At 37.1% G+C, this 16,874-nt stretch overlaps 1 protein-coding gene and 1 long non-coding RNA gene across 2 annotated transcripts in view; one reads left to right on the top strand and one right to left on the bottom strand.

Moving 5' to 3' along the window:
- Positions 1-16,874, top strand: part of Nyap2 (neuronal tyrosine-phosphorylated phosphoinositide-3-kinase adaptor 2) — a 236,552-nt gene that overhangs the window by 119,836 nt on the left and 99,842 nt on the right.
- Positions 13,288-16,623, bottom strand: LOC122107510. The gene is made up of 3 exons (XR_006147363.1): positions 16,450-16,623; positions 16,024-16,149; positions 13,288-13,520 (listed from the first exon to the last, which is right to left on the bottom strand). It is a non-coding gene; the product is annotated as an uncharacterized LOC122107510 (long non-coding RNA).

Below are 16,874 nucleotides of genomic sequence, written 5' to 3'. Positions count from 1 at the left end.
TGAATGCTAAGAAAATAAATGAGTGAATAGTGGGGAGGAGCAAGATAGAATCATGGCTATTTTGGATGGGATGATCAGGAGAAGCCCTGAATGATTAGGTCAGAATTGAAAGAAATAATAGAATTCACGCAGATCTATGTCTGGGGACAGAGTACACTCAACAGAATGGGCAGGTGCAAAGGCTCTGAGGTCAGTGCAAGAATAGAGAGGTAGGCTGCAGGGGCTGTCTCTTGTGGCTTTGCAGTGTGAACCTGGGAGAGACGGAGGGAAGATGAAATTAGGAAGATTAAATAGGAGTTAAGTTAGGAAGATTAAATAGGAGTTAGTGAATACACAGAACTTCAGAACAAAATACCTTGTAATTTTGAGTCACTATATTTATTCATCCATTCATCATATTAATAAAAGTTCCTTCTATATTCCAGGACTCTGATTAGATTTTGGGCAAAGAAAAAGAGAGGAAGACAGGTTGGGCTGTTATAGTACAAGCATCCCAGCAGAGAGAGAGAGAAAAACAAAACAAAACAAAACAGACTAACAGAAAACATTAGAGTTTCCTGAGTCCTGTTACTATGAGTGAAGTAAGAATGTTTTTTGAAACATCTATATTGTTCCAATATGAAAATTAATACAAACTAAGTGCTGGGGGTTTATGCCTATAATTCAACCTGGTCAGGAGGTTGAGATGTAAGGATTACTGTTCAAAACCAGTGGAGGCAGGAAAATCTGTAAGACTCTTACCTCCAATTTACAACCAACAAGCTGGAAGTGGGGCCGTGGATAAAGTGGTAGAGTGTTATCCTTCAGAAAAAAAAAAGCTTAGGGGTAGCTTCCAGCCCCTAAATTCAAGAACACACACACACACACACACACACGCACACACGCACACACACATATACACACACAAACATCACAAATACATTATAGTATAATATTTAGTTATTTGCTTGTGATAGTCCGCAAAATCATTGTTTGCCTGTGTAGTATATCTTGACATTAAATGTTAAGTCATTTGTTCACTCCCAGGAAACTGTTTTCTGGAATAGAAGTCATAACTTTTCAGTTGCTTCCTTCATTTTATAGCAATGAGCCTATTATGATGAGAAAGAAATTCTTCACAAAAGGCCTCTCTTCTGGTCTTTTGAAAGTTATGATCCTAAGTACAATTTAGAAGACTAGAATGTTGGGACACGCTCATGAGCAATCTGAAGACAGTAGGGCGGAAGGAGTGGGAGATACAATTTGAATTCACTAGTGCTTTTCCTTCTTGTTTTGTCAGTTGCGGGTCTCACTTGCTGGTAAATAGTTAGAAATTATGTGTTCTGTTTCCCCTTTAAGTGGTAAATTCACTGGGGGGAAAGAACAGTTTCTACTCTTGCCTTGCGTGGGCATATGACAAATGATACGTAAATGAGGAAAACAATTCTTCCCAATAGAATCTGTTCACAGAAATACAGAAGGAAATTCTAGAAACTCAGGGCACGTGTGCTCCTACTTACTCTAAACTGGCGTTCACAGTAAACATCCAACGTGTCATTTATTCCCTGATTTCCAGGTTTTCGGTTCTTGTTCTCAAGCCATTTTCTGGGCTTTACTTTAGTCAAGCTTTTATTCACTGCTCTGAAGCTCTGTATACTCTCGGGTGATTGTGGAAGAATTTGAGGCCATGAGTTTGATAGTAGAGGATTCGTATCTCCAAGGTAACTAAAATTCCTGTTGGCTGAGAACAATTTGTCTCTGCCCTGTTTGTGTCTTTGTGCTATTTGGAAAGCATTGTGGTGATACATTTGCTTGAGGACATTCAGAAAGCAAATGGAAGAAGCAGCATTGTTGCCAACCAGCTCGAGTGCTTGTTCTGTGGAGTTTGTATCTGCAGAGCCACCTGAACTACACCTCAGATCTTGCTCCCATTGGGGTTAATATCTTCTCAGGAACCATCTTTCTTCTGGTACATTTCCAGTGCCACACATTTCCTTTATGTTCTTTGTCTGCCCCTAAATTGCCAGCTTAACGTAGGTATTCTTCGAGCCTTTTATTTAACTTGTGACAGTTCTATGTACCTTCTTAAACTGCAGTATTCTTTTCCTGTTTGGATAAGATATTTGATAAGACATGGTGTCTCCATTTACCTCTTTGCAAAGTATCTCTGAAATGTGAGTAATAAAAAAGTGTTTAGGATGAAAGGGCAGTATGAAAGTTTACACCTTATTATTTATATCTTGCCAAATTTTTAATTTTATTCTTAGGCACCCAGTTAAGAGTTGGGGCTCCATGTTCAGCCACTTTGGAAAGCAGTCTGGAGGTTCCTCAAAAGACTCCACATAGAGCTCCCCTATGACCCAGTAAATCCCACTTTAGGGCATTTACCCAAATGATCACAAACAAGGCCATACTCAAGCTACCAGCACAACTATGTTTATTGCAGAATTATTTACCATTGCTAAGATATGGAACAACCCAGAGGCCCCTCAGTAGTTGAATGGATCAAGGAAATGTGGTATATTTATACAATGGAATTCTATGCCTCCATCAGAAAGAACCACACCACCCCATTTGTTAGGAAATGGAAAGACTTGGAAAAAATTATATTAAGTAAAGTAAGCCAGGCCCCAAGAATCATAGGTCCCATGGTTTCCCTTATTTTCAATAACTAGTATATGTCTAGGACAAGCAGAAAAGGTCAAAAGCTATGTACATATGACCATATAAGATGATGCTAAGCAGAATGAACCCCAAGATAGAGACACAAGTGGTTTTATCTTTCTTGCTGTTGTTTTGAATGTACTTATATGTACCATGTGATTTTTTTTGTTTCTTTTGTATGTTCTTCCCCCTATGGTATAACCACCGTTGTCACTGTATTTGATTCCAGTGCCCTGAATCTTGTATATACATTTTTATAATTTGGGAAAGGAAGGGAAATAACAAAATGCTGAAATAAGAATATAGTTTGACCCATTGTAACAATGAGATGTACAAGACACTATGTTGAAAATGAACTTTTCAACTTTTGGGGGAGAGGAAGGAGTTAGGAAGGGGAGAGGGAGTGATGGTAGGGGCAAAACAAAGGAGGAGGTAATAACACTCGATAGGAAATGTGCTCATTACCTTACTCATGTAACTGTAACCCCTTTGTACAGTATTTTTACAATAAAAATATATACAAAAATACAATATGCATCCATACAGACACAAAGTAAATAAATAATAAATAACCTGGGTGGGGGTTGCAGCACAGATAATTTTCAAAATGAATTTCTAAGGAAGTTATCACTAAGTGAAAATTAAGCCAAGTCCTGAAAGTTAAATAAGAAAAGGGCAGAGAAATGAAGGATGCTTGGAAGAAAACCTTTGGTAGGGAAATCTTGATTGGAGAATACTGTTTCATTTGAATTACTTAGAAATGAAGAGTAAAAACAGCACAACAAAAGAGAGAAAAGCAAGAAACAGGAAAAGGCTGTCTCTGAGCTATCTGGCTGAAGAGAATGATGAGAGAACAGAACTTGCCAGGATTTATCTTGATGACTCTGAGAATATGTGCTAGTCAGTTTGCCAGCAGGAGGACAAAGTATCTGAGGCAAGCGACTTAAAGGAAGACAGGTGTAGTTTGCCTTATACTTTCACAAGGTCCAGTCCTTAGTAATGTGGTCCTTTCACTCTGGTTGTCTGCTGGTAGACAACATCATGCTAAGAGCATGTACCAGAAAAAGAAAGATAGGAGGGTTAGAGTCCTGATAACCTGCTTCATGGACTAGCCCACTGACCTATCCTCCTTTCTCTACACTTGGCTTCCAAAGGATTCCAGAATCTTAAAATACAGCCATGAGCTGGTGGCCAAGCCTTCAATTCATCAGTCTTTGTAGGAAACTTCCTAAGCATAGCAGAAGACTTTGCCAAGCTTTGATGAGGAAATGAAGTGTGTTTATGACATGGTCAGAATTAATTGTATTTAATCATTACAACTTTATAAGGGATATTTACACCAATGACCAAAAGCCAGATACTTTGGGACATAAAAGAGACATGTACATAGAGGTTTACATTTATGCACATATGAATTACATATATTTGTATATTGATGCAACATTTAAATACTCAAATATATATCAATGTATACTCAAATTTAAGTTAGAAAGTATACTTGAAATTAGGTATCAGACCATTGCTCTAAATTATCATTAATCACAGTGTCTATAAATGGAAGTCTGACTTTTTAGTTAAAATTCCAGTCTGATACTGAGTGAGATATTTAAGAGGTGACGTGGGAGGTGGAAAGACTTACAAGGAGTAATCTGAGGACAAGAATCTGAGAATGACGCAGCCTGGGTAAATCATAATGTCCCTCTCATTTAATTTAAATATAAATTTAAAAGCCAAGTGCTGGTGGCTCATACCTGTAATTCTAGCTGCTCAGGAGACTGAGATCTGAGGATTGTGATACAAAGCCAGCCTGGGCAGGACAGTCCTTGTGACTCTTATCTCCAATTAACCACCAGAAAGCCAGAAGGGGCGCTGTGGCTCAAGTGGTAAAGTGCTAGCTTCAAGCTGAAAAGCTGAGAGACAGTGCCCAGGAACAGAGTTCAAGACCCACGCCGACAAAATAGGTACATAAATACAAATTTGAAACTACAAGCAGATAACAGTCTCTACCATTGTCAAAACTATTCTAATTAAGAAAGTCCAAGATTCATCAGTCCCAAAATTTCACCTAAGGCAAGGCTGGCTTCAGTCCCAGAGAGGAGATGCGGCTTCAAGTCTGCCCTTCAGGACATACGCCAGGCCCTGATCTCAACAATTTATTTTTCTCTTGAAATTACTTTGGTAATTCATGGCTTCTAATTAATAGAAGCAAAAGCAGATTAAAATCGGTATGAGGCATTGGGCTTAAAATCAAGGTTTATACTCTTCCATTGACAAATGGGGCCTTTGTTTTTCCTGTGATTTGGGACTGCTAAGATCTTAGCTTCAAAATGTGCCAACATGAGCCCTTCTTAGTTACAGAGATTTTGATGTGGATCAAGCCACTGTGGTCTGGATGAAACTATTTTCCTCCTCTGAATAAATAGAGTGGAAATGAGTTTAGATGTTAAACAACAACAACAAAACTAGTAGAATAAGTCAGTCATAAGTGGGCTACTGGGACCAAATTAAAATTATGCAAGATAACAACAACAGAAAAATCCTTTCCCTTACCCAAGCCAACTATTCAGGAATGTGGAGTACATTACACAAGGATGACAGACTATATAACATCAAAAATTGAATTATAAACAAAAAAGTCGGCATGTCTGTCACATGCTCATGGAAGAAAACTTCAGAACACTCTAGATGAGCCACTCATTTTTGAAAAGAAATATTTTCTGTATGTATTTGCAATCTACTTATACTTTTCCTTAGTTTGAGGAATGTTATTTCTCAAGATAAGGGGATTGTCTTTGATTAGCAAAAATAAGAGGTTCCTATATGATTGAATTTTCTACACTGACACACATAAATAAATCCTTCATTCCTTTTTATTTAAATTGAATTTTACAATTAAAACTAATGTAATGAAAACATGTTTTATTTTTATTTATTTATTTAAAATAAGTTTTTTATAGTGAAAATACTGAACAGAGGGCGTAAAATTACATGAGCAAGGTAATGAGTACATTTCTTATCAAGCATTGTTACCTCCTTTGCTTTTCCCCTACCATCCCTTCCCTCCCATCTCCACAACTACGCCCCCTGCCCCTGCCTAAATTGTAAAGTTTATTTTTCAATATAGTGTCTTCTACATCTCATTATTGCAATGGGTCAACCTGTATCCCTATTTAAACAGTTTTTTTTTCCTTCTCCTCACCAAATTATACCAACATCAAATACAGTGAAAACAGGGGTTATACCATGGGGGAGGAACATAAAAAGTAACAAAGCAATCATCTTATAAATATGTTAGAAACAATAGCAAGAAAGAAAAAACATTGAGTCTTTATCTTAGGGTTCATTTTGCCTAACATCAACTTATCTGAACGTTTCTGCTTGTCTCAGACATATACTAGTTATTGCAAATAAGGGAAACCATGGGAACTATGTTTCTTTGCGCATGTCTTACTTCACTTAATATAATTTTTCCAAGTCTTTCCATTTCCTAATGAATGGGGCAATGCCATTCTTTCTGATGGAGGCATAGAATTCCATTGTGTATATATACCACATTTTCTTGATCCATTCATCTACTGAGGGGCATCTGGGTTGGTTCCATATCTTAGCTATAGTAAATAAGGCTGCAATAAACATAGTTGTGCCAGTAGCTTTAGTGTGGTCTTGTTTGTGATCATTTGGGTAAATGCCCAAAAGTGGGATTGCTGGGTCATAGGAGAGCTCTATGTGGAGTCTTTTGAGGAACCTCCCTACTGCTTTCCAAAGTGGTTGAACAAGGTTACACTCCCACCAACAATGCAGTAAGATTCCCTTCTGTCCACATCCCCTCCAGCATCTGTTGTTGTTAGAGTTCTTGATTGTAGCCATTCTAACTGGGATGAGGTGGAATCTCAGTGTTGTTTTGATTTGCATTTCTTTTATGGCTATAGAAGTTGAGCATTTCTTCATGTGTCTATTGGCCAGTTTCTCTTTAAGTGAAAAGTCTTTTTTTTGTTTTTGTTTTTGTTCAGTCGTGGGTCTTGAACTCTGGACTTAGGCGCTGTCCCTGTGTTCTTCAGCTCAAGGCGAGCGCTCTACCGCTTGAGCCACAGTGCTACTTCTGGTTTTCTAGTGGTTTATTGAAGATAAGAGTCTCATGGACTTTCCTGCCTGGGCTGGCTTTGAACTGCGATCCTCAGATCTCAGCCTCCTGAGTAGCTAGGATTACAGGCGTGAGCCACTGTCGCCCGGCGAAAAGCATGTTTTAAAAATAAATTTATACTACAAATCTAAACTCCAACACTGAATAGCCAGAAAATTCCAACACCTAAAAGATTTTTTTTATAAGTTATATTTTTCAAAGTTAAGTCATTCAGTTATATGGGTACACATGGTATATAAACCTAATATAGAAAGAAAGTAAAATATTGATCTCACAGTTCAATGAACATAAAATCTATATTTATTTGGGCAATCATTCATTTTACAATTTCCTAGAGTTAGTGGGTTTTTTTTGTATTGGCACCATTAATTTTTATAGCTCTGTGCTAAATACTGTGAAATGCATATAAAATCATATGTCCTCATTATGGTTTTTAATGTAGCCAAAGAAATTTTTATAGTGGCAATAATTGATAATACTATTACCTCTATGTGTTAAGCTCCTCAGATATCACAGACCATATGCTCGTCTTATTGTATTCTTTAAAATTTTCACAATATTCTGTGAATATACATCAGTATATTCTGAATTTTGAATTCAGAGAGGTTTAACGAAGTTAGGGTTGACTTTCTTAATACTACACAAATAGTAATATGAGTATTGAACTAAGACTAAAGTAATTCATGGAAGACTATTCATAATATTTTGTTAAAAATAATTTAAAACACTCAAGTATATATTTATAAAACAAATACTGTAGAAAAATATATGATACAAACGAATTATTATTTTTTACAGTATGGCAACTTGAATTAGAGAACCTGTGTTCACAACAACATTCTGGATTTGGAAAAATAGTTCAAATTCTATAGAATTAATTGGTGTCATCTGAATAATAGAGTCTATAATTGTGTCATGTATAGCAATGCATGAAACTTTCATAAACAGTCCCCTAGAACCTATTGTCTGATATATAATAAAATAATTAGTGTTTTCTAACTATAATAGAATAAATTGTAATAAGAATAATAATCAATTATATCCTTATTATTGAAGTTATAGCTCTTTTAAAGAAGTTAGCACATATCGATACAACTTTATTGTGGGGGGAAAAAAGGTGCATGGCTTTGGAATTTTGTCCGGCTTCCTCTGTGATCTCAGATTCTTCCAAAGATCACAAACAGTTCTGTCTTTACAGCCAGGACACTGACAAAAGATCATTGCCAGTGGCCTGTTACCCAGGGAACTGCAGGAATTCAGTTTCTACAGGGTTGACTGCCCATGGGGAAGGAGAAATGCTTTAATGGTTAATCGGATTTTTCTTCCAACTTCTTTTCCTTAATATAATGTCCTCTTGGGTAGTAGCTAAATTACCTAAGCTTCTTTAGGGTGCTCAGCCCCATTTGTATTCTGTTGGCACTTGCATCTTACTACATTTTTTCTCTCAAGACAGGAAATCAAATTACTTGATAACTTCCTTCTTCAATAGGCAGAGATGCTATAAACAACAACTATTAGGAACTTAGATAACTATCTGAGGGCTTTGAAATATTTGGTCAGAGTGAGAAAGAGTTGTAAGCAGTGATGTAATAACTCAGCTCTTCCTAAGTGTTCAATATGTCTAGGATGATTAGAGGTCTGGATGTTATTACAGAAGTAAACCTTAAACTAGCTATGGCATTCATTGTATTAGTTCCTTACACTGAAGCAAGAGCCTAGTGCAGCAGCATCCTACCTAAACAGGCAGGATGAGAGTTTAAATGGCATTTTAGAATCTCCTGGTTTCTTAAGTCCTGTGTAGGTGACATTGTTTTGAATGTCATTGTTACATTAAACTTTATGTCAACAAAGAGAGATTTCTCCTGGGAATCATGTCTAAGACTCTGACTTAAGGACTGAGACAATGCTTACAATCATTAGACCTTGAGCGTTTGATTCATTGTACAAGCTAATGTGATTTTCCCCTTTCCCATTGCTTCATGATCTTCTTCATTTTTTTTCAGAGTCAAAGGGAGCTTAAAGGTGAAGATTTTTATTGTTTCTGATCTTCCTTTTGGCAGGCACAATATTTAATCCACTTTGATTTCTCTATCTGAATAGTTTTATTATTTTTTCATTGGCCGCTTGCCTTACCCGAACTTTGGTTTTTTTTTACATTTTTTTTTGCTACTTTTCACAAGTCTCATTCATGTTATCTTTCCTTATTTGCCTAAGGAAATGACACATTATGGAATCATTCATGGCTCTTTAAATCAGTGGCAAATAACTGAAAATCTTAACACCTATTCTAAGAACATCACAGATCTCCCATTCATTCATCAGGGAATAAATATCTACCATGACTGTCATTTTCCAGTCAGATTATCTCAATGATTTGGCAAAGACTGCGTCTGACAAGGAACTACTGGCTGCTGCCATGAAGATTATAGTTAAATTTGGAAAAGCAAAATAATGACACAGTCCCCTAGAAGCTCACATAAACAAAATGAGAAGAAAGCAAGAAACTTATCCAAGATTGATAAGCTCATGAACTCTTCCATGACTTGTATGGAGGATTTCTATGAAGAGGGGGCATACATATTGAGATCTGAGTAACACAAAGGAGTCAGAGAGCTGGAGATGGTCTCCAGCTCTCTGGTTGGTTGGCTTATGATTGTTTCACTCCATAAAAGTGTGACTTTGATGAACATTCAGTAGAAAACATACCTTGAACTGTCAACTTATCCCTAGCTAGTGATATGTAAAACTGTCTTGTGATGCTTAGCAATGTAAGGGACCAATGATTCACAATCAGCCATTCAGTCAGGAGGGAAATGGTGAATATATAATACGATACTGTCTGGCTAAGTTTCGTTGTTTGTAGGTTAGGTGTAATAAACACACTTTGATCTTATGATATTTTCAATTTTTTATGTTTTTATTGTGAAAATACTGTACAGTGAGGTTACAGTTACATGAACAAGGTAATGAGTACATTTCTTATCAAGCATTGTTGCCTCCTCCTTTGTTTTTCTCCTACCATCCCCTCCCTCCCAAAGGGGTTATTTATGTTATGTGTTAGGAGTGTAAGGAGGTTAGGAGTGTTATAGAGGGGACATGATCATTCTTGGTAGCAGGAACAAACTTGCGATACACAGAACAGAGAAATAATAAAAGAAACCTGTTTTGAGACCATTCCAAATAGTAGCCATTTTGCTAAGAGTTGTAAATGAACATATTCATTTTCACATTTAGTTCTTATAATCAACCTATAAACATTTCCTTCTTGTAAAAGAAACAATGGTTTGAGCATATTAGATAGGACTAGAATTTCCATCTCTCTGATTGCAGAATTTAATCTCTCTCAACTGCACTTTGGTATTTTTCTCCCACTTATTCTCTAATTTTTACTTCTTTTCAGTGATTGAAACTAATGTTTTAACACACCCTCCAACTGGTATTGCCCCCTGTAAAATGGCTTCTCTCCAGGATGGACGCATTATCTCCAGTTCTTTTCTCTGCTACTTCTGTATCTCAGCAAGGGATGCAAGGGCAGGTTTACCCTGAAAGCCTGCACTAGTATAGCCAAGCCAGTGGCTGCACGCTACCATCACTTCTGTCCCATACAAGAGTAGGTCACACCTATGGGGCTGGGAAGGTGGCTCAGTGGTAGAGCGCTTGCCTTGCATGCATGAAGCCCTAGGTTCGATTCCCCAGCACCACATAAGCAAAAAAAAAAAAAAAAAAAAGAGTAGGTCACACCTAATAGGTTTCCTGTGTCTAAAGCAGGAAAATGATTTGGAAATGAGGTACTTTGCTGTCATGGAAATACCAAAATTAGAAAGTTGGAATAAACACTGTGAATAGAGGATTGTATTTTCTTGAGAAAGGTAACTGCCTACTTGGACAGATTTCTGATTTGCCCTGGGAGAGCACTGGCCTCAATCTACAAACCCAGAAACTTCATCTTATCAGGTGTCACTGCAACCAAGCTCCAAAGAGCTGGTGCATGAAGCCACAATTCGACCTTGCTAGATCCTAATGAGACACTTGTTCATGTGTCTTGGTAATCAAATTTATTAAAATATCTCTTGGTGAATTTGATGTCAGAAAAGCTGCAAATGATTCATAAAAAATACAGAGGTGCTGGATTCAGGCTCTTTCAGCCTCCTATGTTCAGCTCATTTCCACATTATAGTGGTAACAGATGACCAGAGATCCTGGGGTCAGAAGTCAGGGCCACCACATCGAACTCTGTGATTCTACTAGTGTTGCATTTTTTTTTCTGGAGCAAGCAAGCTCTACTCAGTATATCTCTTCCTTTATATGTGTTGATTATCTCGATTCTGATTTTAAGCCAGTTCTTTGGACTAGTCCTTTGTCAATCTTTTTTATATCTGTTTGCTGAATCATCCTGTGGTGATCTTATAATACTCAGGAATAATCTTGCTCCTTTAATTTTGAGAGTCTGCAAGAATACTTTTTGTATCATCAGGGTACAATGTATATCCTAGTTCCATAAATATGATCATTACAAGATCGCCACATGCACCAGAAATTAATTTTGAAAAATTTTGTCAGTTATTTTTTATTTTAAAAAAAGTCTACCCAAAAGGCCACAGCTTAAAACCACAACAGGGTATTTTTTCTCATTACCCTATGAGGATATTTTGCTTCTATAGGCCGTTCCTTTGCCCTATTCAACATTGGTTAGAATTATACTCCACTGGCAGTTGAAACATTGATAAACGTTTAATGCCAATGTCTGGAGCATCATTCTTTCCCCTATGGCAACTTTGGAGGACTAGATTGGGTTTCTTCATAGTATATGGATGTAAGGGGTCTTATATATAAATTGGCTTTCAAGATAGAAAAATTGAAATCGAGTATTTTACTTTTGGCACATTCTGTTGATCAAGGCAAGTTAGAAGGCCTTTTTTTTTCTCTGATTCTGGGTGAGACAGTAGAAAGCATATAGAAACCAGGCACTGGTGGCTCACACCTGTAATCCTAGCTACTCAGGAGGCTGAGATATGAGGATCGTGATGCAAAGCCAGCTCGGGCAGGAAAGTCCATGAAACTCTTCTCTTCAATAAACCACCAGAAAACTGGAAGTGGTACTGTGGCTTAAGTGGTAGAGCACTCGCCTTGAGCTGAAGAGCTCAGGGACAGCGCCCAGGTCCAGAGTTCAAGCCCCACGACTGACAAAAAAAATACAGAACAGGAAGGAAGAAATGGGTGTTTTACCTACAATATTTCCAGTAGGTAAAAATTTGACATTCAGTTCCCTAGAACTTTCACTGCATACTACATTAGCTTGAGATCTGAGATTTCATTATTTCTACGGTGCCCACATGTAATGAGGTTCCCTGGGTTCAGAGTCTTAGGCAGAAATTTTTTTTTGTAGTTTCTCAAATGCAAAAGCTCTGAATAACAAACCAACTTATCCGCACTGCACAAAACTAACATATACTTCATATCATGAGCAAGAAATCTACAATGTATAGTCTTGCTCAAAGAAATAAAGAGTTATGGCCCAAAGGAGGAAAAGAACACAGAATTCACTGACCAATAACAACACAGAAGTCCATTTTGACACATGTGGTCCATTCTCCCCAAAGTGAGGGCTGAAAATGAATTGATGAAGAGTCAGTCCAGTTCTGATCTTGGGTTGTAGATGTCTGCAGTTCTTGACTTTTGTGCCTGGACTCTGGAATCTGCTTTCCAAATCACTCTTTTTGGTCCATAAGGAATGGTACCACATGCTTTCTGTAGGTGAGTAATTTTCTGGTACCCAATTTTTATTTTTGTTTGCTCAGTTTAAATTTTGGACTCTCTCTGGCACATTCAAGTTTGATGCCACCTTTATAAGTCTGTGGGCTTTCAATGAATCAATTTGTATTCAATTTCATCATATAGAAGATAGAACCAGGAATTTATTTGAGACAGTTTCCTTTGTACTTAGGAATATGGTTAGGGTATTATAAAATATCTATAAGATTCTTAAAAACACCAGGTTCATGACCTGAAATCTTTCAGAGTTTTCAATAATGATTTTATAGCTATAAACTTAATTTGATTTTTTTTACCCCAAGGCCACATTTTACTGGTAAGAATCTGGATTTGACTTTTCCCCAAGGCTTTTTTTAAGAAATCATTTACTGTCCAGAGAAAGCATCTAGGGAAATACTGCCTTGGCTCTTTGCCTTCATTTCTGTTTGAGCACTGAGTACTTCTTCTCCAGTCTCTCTTTCAATTGCATTCTTTATGGCATGTAGCTAAAACAAGCAGGGTTATACTTTCACTATACGCAACCATCTTCTCCCATTTTGCCAAAGTGACAGCACAGTTTTCACTTTATCTCCAAAGATTACATTTACAAAACAAAATTATACTGTCATACTTGTGGTACCTGTTTGAAGTATGTGTAAGTGAGTAGTGGATTATCTCAAAAAATAGAGATATGAAAAGCCATGGTTATATTTTTCCTAATTCTGTGAAACAAATTCAAGAGCAGACAGTAGGAATGGTCTTTCATTTATTCAAAATGTCATCTGGTATGACTCAAACCACTGGGGTCACCGTGACTGGGGCAGCTTCACTGAGCACATATGGCTGGAATTTTATTTTCCCTTATTGATTTTGGTTATAACTTGTTTCACCAGAGCTAGCCTGGGCTCCATCAAAATGTGGTGATCTCTGAGAGGTTTAACTTCTTGTTCCATGGTAGCTGGCTGCATTTCAAAAACAGAGAAAACTGCAAGATTTAAGGGGAGAAGAAAGAGGTTGGTTGTTTAGTATTCACCAAACACTTAAGGGCAGAGGACACCTGAAAGGCAGCTTCTATGCCTGACTTTGTATTCTTCTTTTCAAATTTATTTTGAATCTTCTTCTTTAACTTTTACCAAATCTACAGCAGCTTGAAACCTGGTCCTTTTTGTACATTATAGCACTTTCTTGTTCATACTTTAAACAAACTCAGGGTATTTGCATTCCTTCACAAACATCTTAATTTTAAGAAAATGTGGATAGTATTGTGGGGCTTGTGACTGTGAAAATAAAAATATCCCTCAAAGCCTTGAATTGTGAGTTGTGAAAAGAGTTATTGTGAGCACAATTCTGCTAAAAGTGGCAAATGTGTCTGTCACCTTCAAAACCAGCCTGTTTGGAATCACACAATGTGGACATTATTTACCTACATCAGGCACACATTTCCCAGTTTACCACATATCATAAACATCTAATTTGATACACAGACCTATGGGACTGCCTCAATAGCAAGGGCTCAGAATAGAACCTGGAATGTTACTTGACACTGTGTACAAAATAATGGATAACATATAATCGCCCATTGCGTTCTTTGTTCAAAAGGGTATAAAGATTAATTGAAATGATCAGGTTTACTTCAAAAGTTCATTTGTTTCTTGATAATTTAGGCAATTGTGGTGGAGAATCTTTAACTGGGACTGTGTAGCTACTGAGTGTTTTCATGATAGGAAATGCTGGCCTGCGCTATGCTTCCTTTTCACCCCTTAGGTTAAGAACATTGACAGATATTACTTTTTTTTTAATAAGAAAAATGTATTTCTGAAGGATAGGTTGACAAAGGACATGGTGAATTTCCAAAATTAACTGTGAAAGACAGATCAGCTAGGCATGACTGAAAGCTATGCCTAACCTTTGTGCTCACATATCTCCTTTCAAAAATGTCACTTGCTGCTTATTCGATGCTTCTGTCATTTTACTATTTTAAGGATCAAAATTTGTGTTCTGGAGCTGAACAGGAATTATTGCTTCTATCTTTGGACTTATTAGAAATAATGTGAAATTCTTTTAACAGCGATAAAAAAATCACCATTTTTATTATGGTTGAATATGGTTCAATGTGGAAATTTGAATTGCAATTCTTTGTCTTTTATTAGCAATGTTTCAGCTTCTATACTAAGCTCGAGACTATTTTGAGTGCCTTGAAAAGAAATTACATTTTTCAAATTATTTTTTCTATATTTTTAAATTCTCAATAATGGAGATTAACATGGAATTATGGAATAGGGTTACCTAAAATTTTAAAATTTCCCTTATATAGGTAAGCTTGACCATATATGATATTTGAACACATTTGCATTGGGTTACCAAATGTTATATGGTAAGCAAAGAAAAACTATTGGTTTCTGCTCTGATTTCCACTCATAGAGTCTCTAACTATTCTGGATTCTACTTAGTTCCTTGAACTCAGCAATCAGTGGTTAGCATTTTCTCAGAGTGTGAGTTAGTGAAGTGGCTAAGGATGACTAAAAACAAATTCTGAAGTATTGGCTAAGTGAGGTTTTGCTCTTTTAAATCCTAAGGAAACTTTGTTCATTAGTGTATAGTTATACATAATTCCAACTCATACTTTGAGGCATAATCTGTTGTTTTATTTCAAAATCAGTAAAATTGATACCTACTTGGGCGGTACAGGGAAGGGCAAATGGCTGCTTGAGACACTCCTAAAGAAGAATTATCGAGATAATTTTTGCCCCATTATGTTCTCAGGCTTTTTACTTTGAACACTATAGGACTCCATTGCTGTAGCCCTTAGGAGAAAATGGCATCCAGTTTTTTTTGTAGTAGGGGTTAAAAGAATCATCGAGATGCATTTTTTACTCTCTCTTCAAAAAGCTATTTGATGAGTACAATTACCATCATGCATACAATGGAACAGAGTATTTAAAATCACCAATCACCTGGCAAAAATGAAATATATAGCAAAATGAATTATATGCTACTAGAGTACATAATTGTTTTCCCCTTGTTGAAGGTGTGATTAATGAATAGTGCAGCCACCTTCCTTCTCCTGCAGGGTATTAAAAGCTTGTATGTCATTAAGTTATGCTATATGGTAAAAAAAAAAAAATAGATGCTTCCTAATTTGTGCTTGAGATTCCTCTCTTTAGGCTGAAAATCATAAAGAAGTCTGATTACTTCCTCAAGATTTGTACCAATAAGCTGCCCTGTCAAATCACATTGTATGCTACCAACTAGCCTAAGTAACTACATTATGTCACGTTGCATAATGGTGATGATTGTTATAATCATATATCAACACAATGAGAAAATGGGATAATAACAAGACTCCTGAACTTTCCCTGCATTTTAAATGATGAATTTCACATGAAGACATTTGTCTGTCTGTTCCACCCTACCGAATAGTGTCAGGTGTTATATTCTGTCAAATGGGGCCTTCCAGTCAGGGCAGTGGGATGCATTGAAACACTTACCTGCTATGAGTTTCCAGCAGATATTCTCAAAACGTCTGTATCATTCTTTAGTGTGTTCTCCTTTAAAACTCTAAGGAGTTCTGATGTGTCAGTGGAACACAGCTAGTAAATTTATCCCAAGGTATCCTGTAAACAGAAACAGAAACATCAAAATCAACAATCCTGTGGATTGAGAGATTAACATCAATATCCCACAAACTATCAGATGTATTATCATAGAAGGTGTTTATTTGAATCATGACAGATTAAGTATGCCTAGCAGGCTAAGGGATTTGTATCCTAAATGAAAGCAAGATTTGGTCATGTCTGACAGCCACATTAGTAAGAGAGCTCAGTCTCCGCCGTGGCACTTGGGGAACATCTGGACTAATAGATGCTTCCCCCCACCCTCTGAATGTGTTACTTAATTCCTACAAGCTAATTTACCTGAAGTTTGCGGAAGTTTCCATTGAGAAATTTTTAGGCAGCCAGGCAATGGTGGGTGATGCTTGTCATCTTCGCAGCTCAGGAGGCTGAGATTTGAGAGCTCTTCAAATCCAGCCCAGGCAGAAAGTCAGAAGTCAAAGGAAGAAGTCAGAAGTCATGGAAGTGGCTCAAGTGGTAGAGTGCCAGCTTTGAGCAAAGAAAGCAAGGGAGAGGGTGAGGTCCTGAGCTCAGACCCACGGCTTTCACACAGTCACAGGAAACTCTCAGGCAGGAGAGAAGGGTAGGTAGTTCTGACTTAAAATAGGAGTCTATGAGCACGAGATCGGTTAGTGCAACTAGCAATGATAATGCCCCTGGTCTGGTCACCAGAATTTCCTAGAGGAAATGTGTGATGCCCAGGCTGATATAGATAGATAGATGATATG

Source organism: Dipodomys spectabilis, unplaced genomic scaffold, assembly GCF_019054845.1.
Source record: "Dipodomys spectabilis isolate Male_0828 unplaced genomic scaffold, ASM1905484v1 ptg000051l, whole genome shotgun sequence".
NCBI lineage: Eukaryota > Metazoa > Chordata > Mammalia > Rodentia > Heteromyidae > Dipodomys > Dipodomys spectabilis.
This window is presented reverse-complemented; position numbering and strand designations above follow the sequence as displayed.